This window comes from Onychostoma macrolepis, chromosome 02, assembly GCF_012432095.1.
Source record: "Onychostoma macrolepis isolate SWU-2019 chromosome 02, ASM1243209v1, whole genome shotgun sequence".
Classification (NCBI taxonomy): Eukaryota; Metazoa; Chordata; class Actinopteri; order Cypriniformes; family Cyprinidae; genus Onychostoma; species Onychostoma macrolepis.
In genome coordinates this window covers 19,281,190-19,295,310 of record NC_081156.1, presented here as the reverse complement: position 1 = coordinate 19,295,310, position 14,121 = coordinate 19,281,190, and the positions used below count along the sequence as shown (strand labels likewise).

Genomic DNA, 14,121 nt, shown 5'->3' with positions numbered 1-14,121 from the left:
ATGAAGAAAGAAAAAAATGTACTGTTAAATACTTCCTGTACAAACACATGCCATACTGTTGCATGTTTAACAACATTGTATTTCATAAACACATTTTGATGCTTTCACCCACCCACAGCCGCAGTATAAACCCCACACCTGTTGTTGGAAATATTGAATGTGCCGTCCCTGCTCTCTAACTCAGGGCTGGCACAATCACGTCAAATACAAATCCTCCCTAAGTCAGCAAAGCAGTGGAATGCAACCCATCCAGCGCCCACTCACACAAATGCCTCGGCTCAAAAGATTTGGGCTGACGCATGGCCATCGGCATTTCAGCAGACCTCAACAACAATTAAGCCTCATCAACCAGTGCTATTTCATAGACCATTTAGCTGGCCCACAGTAGAGTCCTGCATTCTACTCCATTAGGACTCAAATCTCTGTTGATGTATCACAAATATCTGAACCCTGATTTCAGTACTGTGACACTGTCTGCGGCTTACTCTGGCATAGCCAACTCATTACTGATACCATTATTTATGTACCTGTAACTGCTGGTTCATTTTCTATAGCTACTATGCAGAGCATCTGAAATGACATCCTATTTTATTTTGAAACATTATACTTTGTTTTTATATTGAAATCTCATTTGATTCATTTGAAGAGGTTTTCACTTTAGACTCGGCATGAAATGAACATTACCCTATCTGTTTTCTAAATGTGTGCCATAGATCGTAGTGTAAACGATTCATCAATGAATGCTTTTGACCTAAAAAAGTCAAACAGTCCACTCATTTAGTCTGCTTATTTTTGAGTGCAACGCCCACATCCAGTTATAACCATTGGATTTCTTTATATAGATTGAAAGGGGCAGTGGAGAGACACTGACACGGTACACTTCAAAACATCAGATTCATCCACGCAGAAGAGCACAACCAAAGCCCAACTCACATTACCAAAACAATGTTTTTCTGCAAGTAACTTGCAGTGTTATGCTTCAACCCCTAGAGGGCCAAAAGTTAAATAGTATAGCTTCAAACATTCTGAGGAAAGAAGCATACTTTGCTAAGGACCATTGATAGTTGAATAGCACAAACCTCTTAAGTTAAAGGAATAGTTCACCTAAAAATAAAAGCAAAAATAAAGATTCAGGAGAAAGCAATATTATAGATAGATGTCTCATATTTTAGCTAGGAAACAATAGTTTGAAGTTAAAAACGTATTAATGATGATTTTGTTTTTTACAAACATGCAGATTTTTGCTATATAAGATGTTAATTGATCAACTGAAGTTGTGTGCATTACTTGTGGATTATTGTGATTGTTTATATCAGCTGTTTGGGCGCTCAATCTGATGGCACCCATTCACTGCAGAGGATCCATTGGCAAGCAAGTGATGCAATGCTACATTTCTCCAAATCTACAAACTCATCCACATCTTGGATGGCCTGAGGGTGAGTACATTTTCAGCAAATTTTCATTTTTGTGTGAACTATTATAATTGTAAGGGTATTGTCACCACGTGTTCTCTTAACTTAAAGGGATATTTCACCCAAAAATGAAAATTCTGTCATTAATTACCCTCATGTCGTTCCAAACCTGTAAGACCTTCGTTCATCTTCAGAACACAAATTAAGATATTTTTGATGAAATTCGAGAGCTCTCTGACCCTCCCAGACAGCAATGGAATTACCACATCCAAGGCCAATAAAGGTAGTAAGGACATCATTAAAATAGTCCATGTGGTTCAACCTTAATTTTATAAAGCTACAAGAATATTTTTTGTGTGCAAAGAAAACAAAAATAATGACTTAATTCAACAATTTCTTCTCTTTCGAGTCAGTCTTTGACGTGCGTTCAGGAGACCTTTCTGGGTCTTGAACGTGGTAGTTCCGTTGCTTTTTGACAGACCGTAAAGCAATCAGACATGTTATTTCCTACCAGAGGACTAAACTTTTTATTAAATAGATGTGACTGCTTTGTTGTGCAAGAAATGATCACTTGGCCTGCATGTGAGAGTATATGACAAAAATAACATCTTTACTGCAAATGAGGTGAGCAACACTCCCCTTTGTAAATTTCACACTTTCATTATGCCAGTGTCAGTCTTTTCAAAGCATAGCAGATGGAGCTGAAACAGTTCCTCTTATTAAATCATACAAGCACACATGTGGTTTGCCAAAATAAAGCATGACTAAAACATTTCCTGAGAAAAGGAACAAGAAAACATTTCTTGAATTTTAAGGAGTGAATAGTTTCTCCACTCCACATTAAATATTGTCAAAACTTTTGGCTCCATGCTGATACCTTTTCAGAAATGAAACTGTGGAGCCAATTTTTCATTCCACGATCATCCTATTTAATTAATCTGCCGGACTGATACAACCACCCAATTCCTGAACATTAATAACCTGAATATGACGTGATCATACTTAATCACTGTGGTGCTGCATAAATAAGGATTTACCTTAAATACAACAGTACGACAGAGTCGGGTAGATTGTTAAATATGAATAATACAAAGTCTAACACCCTTTCCATCAACATACTGGTCATGTAAATATAATGTATTTGCAAAATCTGGAATATCTCTTTACACTGGTTTAATGTCAAAAAGCTTGGCAAAAAATACTTAAGTCCATATAATTGCAGCACTTTAAATCACCACACACAACAATCTGGTTCTGGTTGTTAAAACATGCAATATAAATCTCAATGACAAAGTTCAATATCTGCAAGGAGTTCTAAAGCAGCAATACAAACATAAAACATAAGCATCCCAAACCACTGTTTATGAAATGTGAGCCCATAAACGATTTGACATTTATAGGGGTAATTCAGTCCTCCAAAAAAACTCACCAGCTCTAAATGTCCTCTGAGTCAGTTTGCATGTGTATCCTGTTCGGTGTGAGGCTCACACTGCCTCCCTCTATTGAATATACGAGTGTCTCGCCCACTGCTCAAACCACTGCTCTACTCTCTGCACTACTGAGCTGAAGTTTATGTAAGTTAGAGTGTGTGCGAGTCGGAAATGCAGCAAAAAGGAGGGTCTATTGTGAGACTAATGGCACTCCTGTTCCTTAAACCTCACCTTTGTATACTACCAGCAAGCATAGGACAGAGGTGACAGGGAGATTACTGCCTAGAAAAGGCATAGACAATTAGTTAAGAAGTGTTTATATTTGTGGTTCCAGAGTGTTTGGACACAGGTTGTGGCATCAGAGATTTAAGACAAAGAACACAATAAAGCCAATAAGAGCTTTCCTTCACGTTTCAAAGCACAGCTCTCATTCTGTCAGCAAGAGGTTCGTTTTTCAACAACAAACCCTACCTGTGACCCTGAACAGACAACAACAGAGGTTTCAACAGCATTTTTAACAAAGCTTAGATGAGTAGGGCAGATTCTGTTACATTTCTCGCTATCCCCTCCTTAATGAACTGGGAGAGAAAGAGGTTTCTCAGAAGATGCTAAAAATTCCACTCCTCATTGTTTTCATATAATGTTTCCAACACCTGCTCATTGTTTGCAGGAATTGGAAAAGATTTGTTGCAGTTAATAACTAAATTCGCTGGTTCCTCCACCCTCTCTTTCTGTTCATCCACAGATAGAGTGAGGAAAAAAAGAATCAACAATGCATCGAGCCAAAACAAGAGTGGCTATACAATGAGATAATATATTAAAAACATTATTTTATTATACAGTACTGTTCAAAAGTTTGGAGTTGTTAAGATGTTTTAATGTTTTAAGTCTCACATAGGTTGCATTTATTTGATCGAAAAAACAGTAAAAATAACAAAAACAAATATTTTGAAATATTACAATTTAAAATAACCGTTTTCTATGTTAATTTATTTTAAACTGTAATTTATTTCTTGTGATGGCAAAGCTGAATTTTCAGCATCATTACTCCAGTCTTCAGTGTCAGATGATCCTTCAGAAATCATTCAAATATGCTAATTTGGTGCACAAGAAACATTTCATATTATTATCAATTATCAAAAACAATGATACAGTCTACTTTACACAATGTAATAGTTTTTAAAACTTTTCTAAATTAATATATATATATATATATTCAAAATACTATTTTTAAATTAATATATTAAATTAATATATTTTATTAATTTATTTGTATTTTATTTATTTTTATGTCATGTCAGATTTTTTTTTTACATTTCATAAGTTGACCATAAAGATAAAATGATGGTGAGAACCATTGCCTAAGCCTTGTAAAATATTTTCACAGCACACCTTTTCAAAAGGAACACATTTGTATTTAAGGGTCCATATTGGTCCCTATACATAAAAGGTACCGCCCCAGTGACAGCTTTTGTACCATTTTCTGAGAGTGTACATGCCCATCATTTTTCAAACCTGCTTTTTTCATATCATGTAACTTTCCTCTCACATCCAAATCCACTCTCTCCAGCCACTTGTAACATTTAAAAGACAGACTGAGTACAAAGTGATAACAGAAGACCAACAATACAGTCCAATGGGCAAAACTGACATTTATATGAAGGGCTGCCCAGAGGACATCATATTTTTAGTCATTCCTCTTTCAGCACCATTAGACAGACACCAACAACACAGATAAAAGTCCCTGAGCAGGTCAGCTTTATTCAACCAATGAGAGACTTAAGCACTGCCGCAGCCAAGTTTACACCTCTAAGCTCTTCACTAATGGTATTCTGTTTCCAAGCGAACCCGTAAGGAGGGTATAAATACACCAGGTCTCTAAGATACAAGACACTCTCCTGAAACTCTTTCGGACTTTGTTTTAGTAGGATAAGGAGAATTAACTGCAAGTCAGCATCACTTTGTTCAGTGTTAATGTACATGTGTGGTTTTGTTTTTGACTAGTTCTATATACCGAACAAGTATAAAACAAAAAGTTGCAATCAACTTGAAAGCAGGTAGTAACAGATAAACAATATATTATCGCTCAAAAGATTGGGTCGGTAAGATTTTTCAAAAATTACAGTAAACATTTGTTTTAATTGTTACATTTTACAATAAATCTTTTTTCTACACTGTAGACATTTCAAAGGGTTTTTACAGTAACTTACTGGCAACACTGTTAAATTAAGACTTACAGTAGCAAACTGGATTTGATTTACAGTTGCAAACTGTACTGTTTTACAGTAAATTACTGTAAAAGTAATCCAATTCATCAGTATTCTACTGTAATTCATCCATTTTAATATAGATTTCATTAGATTTTTATCATTTTTATATAGAATTCATTTTATTTTTACTCTACATAGGTACTACTGGCATTCAATTAAAACAGACACAATAATTATAGAATATCAAATTCTTTATTTAAAACATTGTATGTATAACAGTTAAAAATACAGTCTTCCAATGTTGGAACATTGCATCTTCACCATTTCTCCTGTCTTAGGACGTTTTGCAGTGCATTATGTTGTATCCTCTGGATTTATCCTCACAAGAATACATAGCCATCTGCAAAACCCAGGTGCTGCTCCAAAACGTGGCCACCACCTTTGTTCATCATCCACTTTGTTAGTGACAGAAATGTCTTCTCTGAAAAAACAAGTAGTAGAAATGACACACTTTAAAAAGGCAAACCCCATATAGAATACACAAACCTCTCAAAACCATAGTTGTTCTCTTACCATGAATTATCAGTCTCGGGGTGACTGGCCTGCTCATATAGCTCATGTCTTTCATGATGCTTCATTGCAGTTGCTTTTAAAACAGAAATACAAAAAAAAAAAAAAAAAAAAATGCAGTAAATCTTAAATTCTATTAAAAACTATAACAAACTAATTCTAAAACAAGAAAAGCAGCTAGCCATTAAACTTGTTTAACCTAGCTAACATACCATTTTATTTTCTCAGTAGGCTATTGGCCAACATTAACTACTAACACCTGAACACAATTTCACATTAGTTAACAATGTAAATATAAGATAAGCGTGGCTCGTTAAAAATAATTTTAATTCGGTAACTTAATAAGCTGACAAAAGTCGTTAGTAACGACAGCGCAGTTTACCATAGTAAAGTTTGTTACCGCCATGTTGACGGTATGTTACTAGGTTAAACTGGTGTGCAAAAATCTGACACAAACACACAGACAAACGTACATATATTTTTACCTTGCTTGCAGGTCTTATTCTCTCATAAGGTGCATCGACAGCGCAGATGTTCTCCGGAGCTCGTCCACTCTGGCGGATTCATCCCAGGGATAAACCCGCGGCGCTGCCCCGCTGCTTCCGTGTCTTCCTCCTCGGATGCGAGTGGCGCGGCTCGACGCGACCGAAAGACAATATAGAACCCATTATATTATCTACAGTGGATGCAGACAGTAAAGTGATGCCCCCGAATATTTCTGACGTACAGATGTACTCCAAGCACCTGAGCTGTTTCTGACATGAAGGACAAAGGGATTTTCCAATCATTATATAACATGTCCAGTGTAGTCAGTCCCAAGCTGTTGCGGCATTGTAGAGACGGTGTTGTGCAAATCGTGTCAATTTAAATGTAAGAAATGAGGAAAATAAAACAACCTCAATAGAATGGCGCCAAAGAGGCCGTTATGGGAAATACAGTAGTATACAGCAATTAAAAAAAAAAAATACAGTAAGTCTCTGTGGGGTTTGATGTCACAGAAAATTCCCATGATGCAAAGGGTATTACAGTTACTTACTGTAAAGGGAATTTGCAGTATTATACTGGGTGATATACAGTAAATGACTGTAGAAATTACAGAAATGTCTAACAGTGTATTTTAATATATTTTAAGATATAATAAATTATTGAATTGAATTATTGAATTTTCAGCAGCCATTACTCCAGTCTTTAGTTGCTCATGACCCTTCAGAAATCATTCCAATATGCTGATTTGCTGCTCAGTTATTAATAATGGGTATTATAATCGGTGTTGGGATGATTTCAGGATGTTGAATAGAAAATTCAAAAGAACAAGATTTATGTGAAATCTTTTGAAACATTATAAATATCTTTACTCTAAACTTTGATCAATTTCTTTGATCAGTGTCTTTGTTGGATAAAAGTATTAATTTATTATTTTTATGCTACAACCTTTTAAATGTTTCCACAAAAATATTAAGCAGCACAACTGTTTTTAAAAATGATAATAATAAGAAATGTTTCTTGAGCACCAAATCTGCATTTTCTGATGATTTCTGAAGGATCATGTGACTCTGAAGGCTGGAGTAATAATTGCTGTAAATTCAGCTTTTCCATTAAGAATAAATGACTTTTTAAAATAGCCTACATTAAAAAAAAAAAAACTAATTATATTTCACTGTATTGCTGTGTTTACTGTAATGTAGTCTTGGTAAACATATAAGAGACTTTTTGTAAAAACAAAAAAATCTGAATATGCACTGATTTGTAGAAGACATAAAGGATATATTTGAAGTACTGTCTCCGTCAGTGTTTTGATTTAAAACAAAAAGGCTGCCAAAAGGATGTGACACCTAAGAGCAGTGCAGTGCATGGAGGGACACAGATGTAACGGTGGTGGTGGAGGGCTCTCCTAGGTTGACAAAGCCAAGCTGATTGATCTAGTTCACTTGTGCCCTGAAGCAGGGTCCTTTGGACTGCCATGCTGCAATGGTTCTCTACATTCTCAGTGAGCATGTACAGCGCTCATCACAAACACAGATGAGAGGAGGAGAAATTCATTATGGTCCTGAGAAAGATCTCTTCTCTGCTGTTTGCTTCTCTTTAGAGCTTCTGGCTGGGCAAAGACAAGCACAGAGATAGGTAGCCATGGTGAGGCGGTTAAGAGAGCAGGAATTAGGGACGCTGATCTCTTTTTTTTATGCTGTTGCAAAACATGGCATCATAGCTAGCGGCTTGTGGACTAGGCAGTGTACCAAATTACCAGCCATTCTGGGCAGTCTATTAATTAACCAGTGACAAATCTAATCTAAATCCATAATTTATCCATGGCTGAAAATGCCCATGATAAAATATATTATGCTACAATGGATTCAGCTTCATCATATAAGACTTGTAAAACAGAAGGACTTTTACAGAATTCACTTCTATGATTCAGTTGGTTACAAAGATACAGAGAATTATATTAGAAAATGAAAAAGCACTCAAAACATTACTGGAAGTCGAGACAAGGACTCAGGCATGAAGAACCAAAACATCTATAAAGAGAAACGGTGCGACCTGTTCAAGACAGTGGCTTTTGATCAGTTAGATCTGGCTTGTTTGGCACTAGTTGAAGCATTGGGAAATTTAACGTTGTCCTTGTATGACAGCTACAAGATGCTTCTGTGATTTGACAGCATCTGTTGGAGTTATCTAAAAGGACAGTTTCAGTCAAGCGTGAAGATGACGTATTCTGTGTTCAGTGCTGTGCAATAACAGCTATTAAAAAAATCTTTAAATGAGAATGCACATAATAAACTGTACTATGACATACTTGAAGAATGTGTACAGGCCTCGGTAGTGATAAAGAGTTCAAATTATGTGCATTAGTCTGTTCTTGGCTCATTATGCACCTTTAAGCAATTTATCACTGCCGAAACTCCTATTCATCATATTCCAATTCATCACGGTCCTGTAGTTGGATTAAAATGGCATCAGATATAAATCTTTAAAATTAATAATAAAAATAAAATAAATAAATAAATAATACATTGTACAAATTGTATAATGTACAAAAATTGTATAGCCTAATGTACAAAATATATTATAATACCTTATAATACATCTAGCCTTTTACTTCATTCATGAATACTCTTTCTGACTTGCCAATTATTTTGCTTTCAGGAAAAAACAACTTTTTTGCTGCTTGTTCAGGTTATTTGTTAAAAGGAACTTAATTATGTTCGGTCCACTAACGTACATTTGTAAAAACAAAAACAAACAAAAAAAAAACAATTAAGAATAACAGAATTAGTTTTGTTTAGACTTTATAACTTACAGTCCAGTATCCGTATTTTATTTGGCATCATTAAAGTGTTTAAGGCCTTTTTTTTTAAATAATATTTTTCAAATGTTTTAACCTTCCAGGAAAAAGCTAGTTTTGAGTTTGCTATGTTAATTTAGCATTTAGTATGCTTGTCATGTCTCCTTATGCTGGGTCCCCTGTCACCTATTTAAATTTTGTAGGTACTTTCACTGTAACTTTTGCTAAATTGGCATGACTGTAACCTGAAAATACCCTAAAAATAGTAAAACCAGTTATCTGGTGCTAGCCAGAAAACCACAAAATCAAGCTTTGAGAAAGCATCTCCCTCCATGTCTCTAGGTGTGCGCAGAGCGAAAAACAACATACACTATGGAGAAAGAGAAGAGGCAGAAAAAGAAACCAAACCATGGCATTTTTAAAATTTATACATGACCATCACCTATGGTAATGGATAACCTCAGGAAATGCTCTCCATTTAATACTACACACCACTCCTGCCTGTTACAACACTTCAACCTGTAATATTGTGATTGTCCCAGATTGACTTTACTCACATCTCAGGCTTTAAACAAAATACTAATAAAATGTGATAATTCAGTGGCTTGACTAACAACTGAAAATAGAACATAAACTTTGACAACAGCTCTACAGAATTATTATTTTAAACAGACTAACTCCAGCTGCCAAACGGTCTTTAATGAATTGTCTTTCCTGACTATAATGAGTAGGAAATAAATTCTCTGAGAAGAAGGATAGCGTAACCTGAGGAAGAGCTATTGCCGTCTTCTCCCTCCAGTCACCTCTAAGTCTCATTATAGGCAGTTTTCGTTGTGGGTGGTTGGGGTGTATCTTTAATAACTCCATCTGAACAGGCCAAGCTAAGCAGTCTGCAGTGTGGATCTTGGCCCGCTCAAGTTTTGAAGTAGTGTGGTTCTGACAACAGTGAGCACTTATATTCCTGGGCTCAGCTACTACATAACCAGACAAACTGGACTTGATTGGAGATTAGACTGAACGCATGCTCACAGCAGCTTTAAACTCCAAATCATTATCAGAAAATTGCACAGAAGTGGCCAGTATATTAACCAGTTTTCTGCAGTTCTTCCATGCAGAACGTGCTGCTGAATGACAGGAATGTTAATGTGGACATAGGATTGAATCTTGGGGAAAAAAAAGAAGCTCCATAATTTCCAACATTGATTTTTTTCTAGATTGTTGTGCTCTGCATACTGTATGTTTTCTGAACCGTTTGGTTCAAAGCTGTGAGAATGCCATAGAGCTAAGCTGGTGGCGGGGACAAAAATGAGGTTGGACAGGGCAGCAGAGAGGAATGGGACAAGACAGGCACACATCCTGTGTGAGATCACACTGATGTCAAACCATATCGCTTCCTGCTGATTAAGCTGACGTAACGGCACATGAAGATCTGGCTAATTCCTGTATTACATTAGCGCTTCAGAGGCAGATGCAGGGAGGTTATATAACTGCAGAGCATTAAAGTTCAGTTCACTAGCAAGATGAAGACATCTCCAATTTCTGTGCACAATAAGCAGTTTAGTAGGATGATTAAGTGAAATTTTAAGCTTTGACGATAAAACTTAACCACATTTTGCGTGCAGGATAAAAGTCACAAAAGTGACATTTCCTAATGGGAGTGTGTTCTGAAAAAAAAAAAAGCATCCTGTTTTTCTTGGGGTTTGATTGTGCGATAAGCGTTAACTCTTTCATAAAGAGAACAATTTGTTGTTCCAAAAGCTTTTTTGGGAACTTTTAATTTTTCCCATACAGCTGCAGAGTAGGCGAATGTAATCACACTATTTAGCAAAGAGAGGCCCAAATTATCTCCAACCTAGCAAAGCATTTCCTCACCCGCTACACCTCTGTAGCCTAATTATGATTAATATCGCCTGCTTTTGAAACACATTTCTCATTCCTTTCCCTAAGCTAGCACAAAATCAAAGAGTCACTCTATGAAAGACTACTTATTTGGCGATATAAAAAGCATGAGCACAGGTTCAAGCTACAGTACGAGCTTATCGTGATTTGAAGCAACAACAGAAAGTTAACTACACTGATGTTACTTAATAGTGATTTTTTTTTTTGTTATATATAAGAGGATATAATTATCAAATGGTGTAATTGTTTTATCAGAGCAGTATTTCTGCTGGCACTAAACCAGTTACGGCTTTTGAATGAAACAAATCTCAGTTAAGGTATCAAATTTGAACAGGTAAATGTACATTACAACAAAAACATCCTAATTTACATAAACAAGTTAAAAATATAGTAGAGGATGAACTGGTAAATCATATCATTGTGAACACTTACATGAACCATTCAAATGAACTGTTTCACTAGAATGAATCTTTTAATTCTACATATTTGAGAAGGAGGACTGTTTTAAATTAACCAATCTGCTAGAATAAGAGAGAGAGAGAGGACCATTTTGGCAATTGTGTTTGATTATTTGTTTAAGAGTTATAAGCCATGCACCAAGCTTGAAGTAATGAATGAATGAATGAATGTGAATAAAATTGGGCAAAAATAGTTTTTGTAAAAGTATTTGAAGGTCTTTCAATGCTATTGAATTAAAAATGAGAGAGAAGTATAAAACTTTTGATTTTAAAGATTATGTAGAAACAATACATTAAGAGTTCTCATTAAGGGCACTATAAGAGTTTTGGAGTGATTTTCTGGTTTCGAATGGTGGAGATATTTTTTCTTGGGTAACTCTGTTGTTGAACAAAGTTATTTAAAGAAAAAAAGAAATATGTTGTTCAACAAAAGCATATATCATAGATTAACAACTTTGTAGCTCACAGTCTTATAAGTTATCGTTCAAAATCAATCCCTTGACAGAGAAAATGAATGGAATTTTACTAAACCTGACTGTTGCAGTCAAACTAATGTGACAAACATTCCGATTGGCTACAAAATGAAAGGCCATACCCCCAACATTTTTTTTTTTTTTTTTTGCTTGTTGCAGAGCTTCAGGCTGTTACAAAAACAGGTGTGATATCTCAGGTGCACCTTTTGCTAAAAATGCATTTTGGAGTTCAGCTGAATAGGAAAAAATACATTCTTCATAAATATGAACTGCAGTTCATTGCACATATAGCCGAAAGAAAAGAGGCTTTAAAATTAGGTGTCAGTTCATGGAGGCAATTGGAGCCGCAGGTTTTTCAGAGGAATCTCTTTCAGCACATTTGGAGCCTCTGAGGGTAGAAAGCACTCTAAGAGTCCATGCAGTGTTGGATTCTGTGCCTGTGGAAATGTCATGTACTGTATCTGCAGCGGCGTGGCAGGATTGGTGCTGTCTCTGGGATAAATCTCTGTTTTAATAGACCTGACGGAGGGAATGGGGGACAGCAGGGGACAGTGGTTCTAATGCTGTGCCTTCAATCTCATACCTCTCCAAGCAGTGTGGGTAAAAATCATTGAAGTGAAAGAAAACTATTTTGGCATTTGAAAGTCACTGGAGACTAATAACATAAGCGCAATACTCAAAAAAAAAAAAAAAAAAAAAAAAATACAAAACTGCAAATAGCAATCTAGTGGAAAACAGGTAGTGACAGATAAACAATATAATTATATTACCATTCAAAAGATTTGGGGTAAGTAAACATTTTCCAAAATACATTAAAAACAGTATTTATTTATTATTACATTGTACAATGCCTTTTTTCTATTTGAATATATTTTAAAATATAACAAATCCTTGCGATGTCAAAGCTAAATTTTCAACAGACATTACTCCAGTCTTCAGTAGTTTCATGCTCAAGAAACATTTCTTATTATTATCAGTGTTGTGCTGCTTATTATTTTTGTGGAACCCTTTAAGCATTTTTTTAGGGATTATTTCATTTTAAAAAGAGCAGTATTAATTTAAAATATATTTTTTCTTTTGTAATCAAGTAAAACAGTCACTGTCACTTTAAATCTGGAACTTTTAATTTAATGTATTCTTGCTGAATAAAATATTAGTATTATTAATTTAAAATCTTATTGACCCCAAACTTTTAAATGATATAGATTACATGGAAATAAAACACATAATAGTAAAGGTGTGTTCAAGTTGGTCATTTTTAAAATAACATTTCCTATTTTCAAACGGCAATTAAAAAAGATTCTATATTGTAGCACCACCCATTACCCAGCATGCTTTGTGTTTGTGTAACTTACTGAGTTTGTAATATTCTGTAAAATGAGCAAAATGAGTTTGCATATTTATAGTTAAGTCTACTACTGGAATTGGATTTTAAATAGCGTGTTTGCTATTTGTCTATTTTGTATTTTGACTGTGGGGACATTTTTTTTTTTTGGTTTCCATGGAGAAACAAGCTTTTTTTGTGAGGGGTATGTTTAGGGGTAGGGTAAGGGGATAGAAAATACAATTTGTACAGTATAAAAACCATTGTCTATGAAATGTCCCCATAATGATAAGAAAACCAGCGTGTATGTGTGTGTGTTTACAGTAATGAACCACAAGAAAGTCTTTTGTGGAAGGTGTCTGATAAAATATTAATTGATTTGAGAAGCCTCAGTCCCTGTACCCATTAGCTACCATGTGGTTTCTAAACTGACCTAATTAGAGCGGTGACAGTTCTTCAAAACTTTTGCCTAACCGCACTGTCAAAACTTATAAGTCAACTGCTGACATCAATTGAGAGAGCTTCCTATCACTGCTCTTCTCGCTGAACAAATCTTTTTTAACTATTACACAGTGCACACAAGTACACAAATATGTGATTGTTAATTTCATAAATTATAACTTTTCAGAGATTTTAAAGTCAGCTACTGTAAATATACATCAAAATCAATTGGAAAGAGCATAGGTTGATAAAATCTTCTGGCTCATAAATTATTTCTAATCATTTTACGCTTAAATCAGTATTACAAGCTACCTATGCAGTCACTGTTTAAAAACGTGTAACTCTTAGTGAATCTGGCTGAGAGTTGCTGGTTTGATTAGCACCAATGAGATCAAGTGATGTGAGATAATTTGATGATGAGGAGGGAATGTAACTAATCAGCAGAGTGAACAGTGAGGGTCAAACCCCTGTCTTAATCCCCCCATATAGAGAAAGCATCAGCCAAACTATACAAGCCTACTCATGTGCTGCAGTCAGGAATACCGTACAAAAGCTCCTCAGACAGGCGGATCTAAACTCATGGCAGAAACGTAAGCATATCTGTATGTGTGTGCGTGGTCA

General features: G+C 35.4%; 1 protein-coding gene and 1 long non-coding RNA gene across 14 annotated transcripts in view; both read right to left on the bottom strand.

Annotated features, from left to right (window-relative positions):
- Positions 1 to 14,121, bottom strand: part of si:ch211-207d6.2 (sickle tail protein homolog) — a 61,331-nt gene that overhangs the window by 46,417 nt on the left and 793 nt on the right. Inside the window, exon 1 of one of the 13 annotated variants that reach the window (XM_058750469.1) lies at positions 2,842 to 3,224. The exons of the other annotated variants lie outside the window; for them this stretch is intronic. The gene's annotated coding sequence lies outside the window, so the exon portion shown is untranslated. Of the gene's footprint in view, positions 1 to 2,841; positions 3,225 to 14,121 lie in introns of those variants that run through there. 13 annotated transcript variants of the gene reach the window in all.
- Positions 5,385 to 7,238, bottom strand: LOC131523882 (uncharacterized). The gene is made up of 3 exons (XR_009266873.1): positions 6,108 to 7,238; positions 5,626 to 5,698; positions 5,385 to 5,533 (listed from the first exon to the last, which is right to left on the bottom strand). It is a non-coding gene; the product is annotated as an uncharacterized LOC131523882 (long non-coding RNA).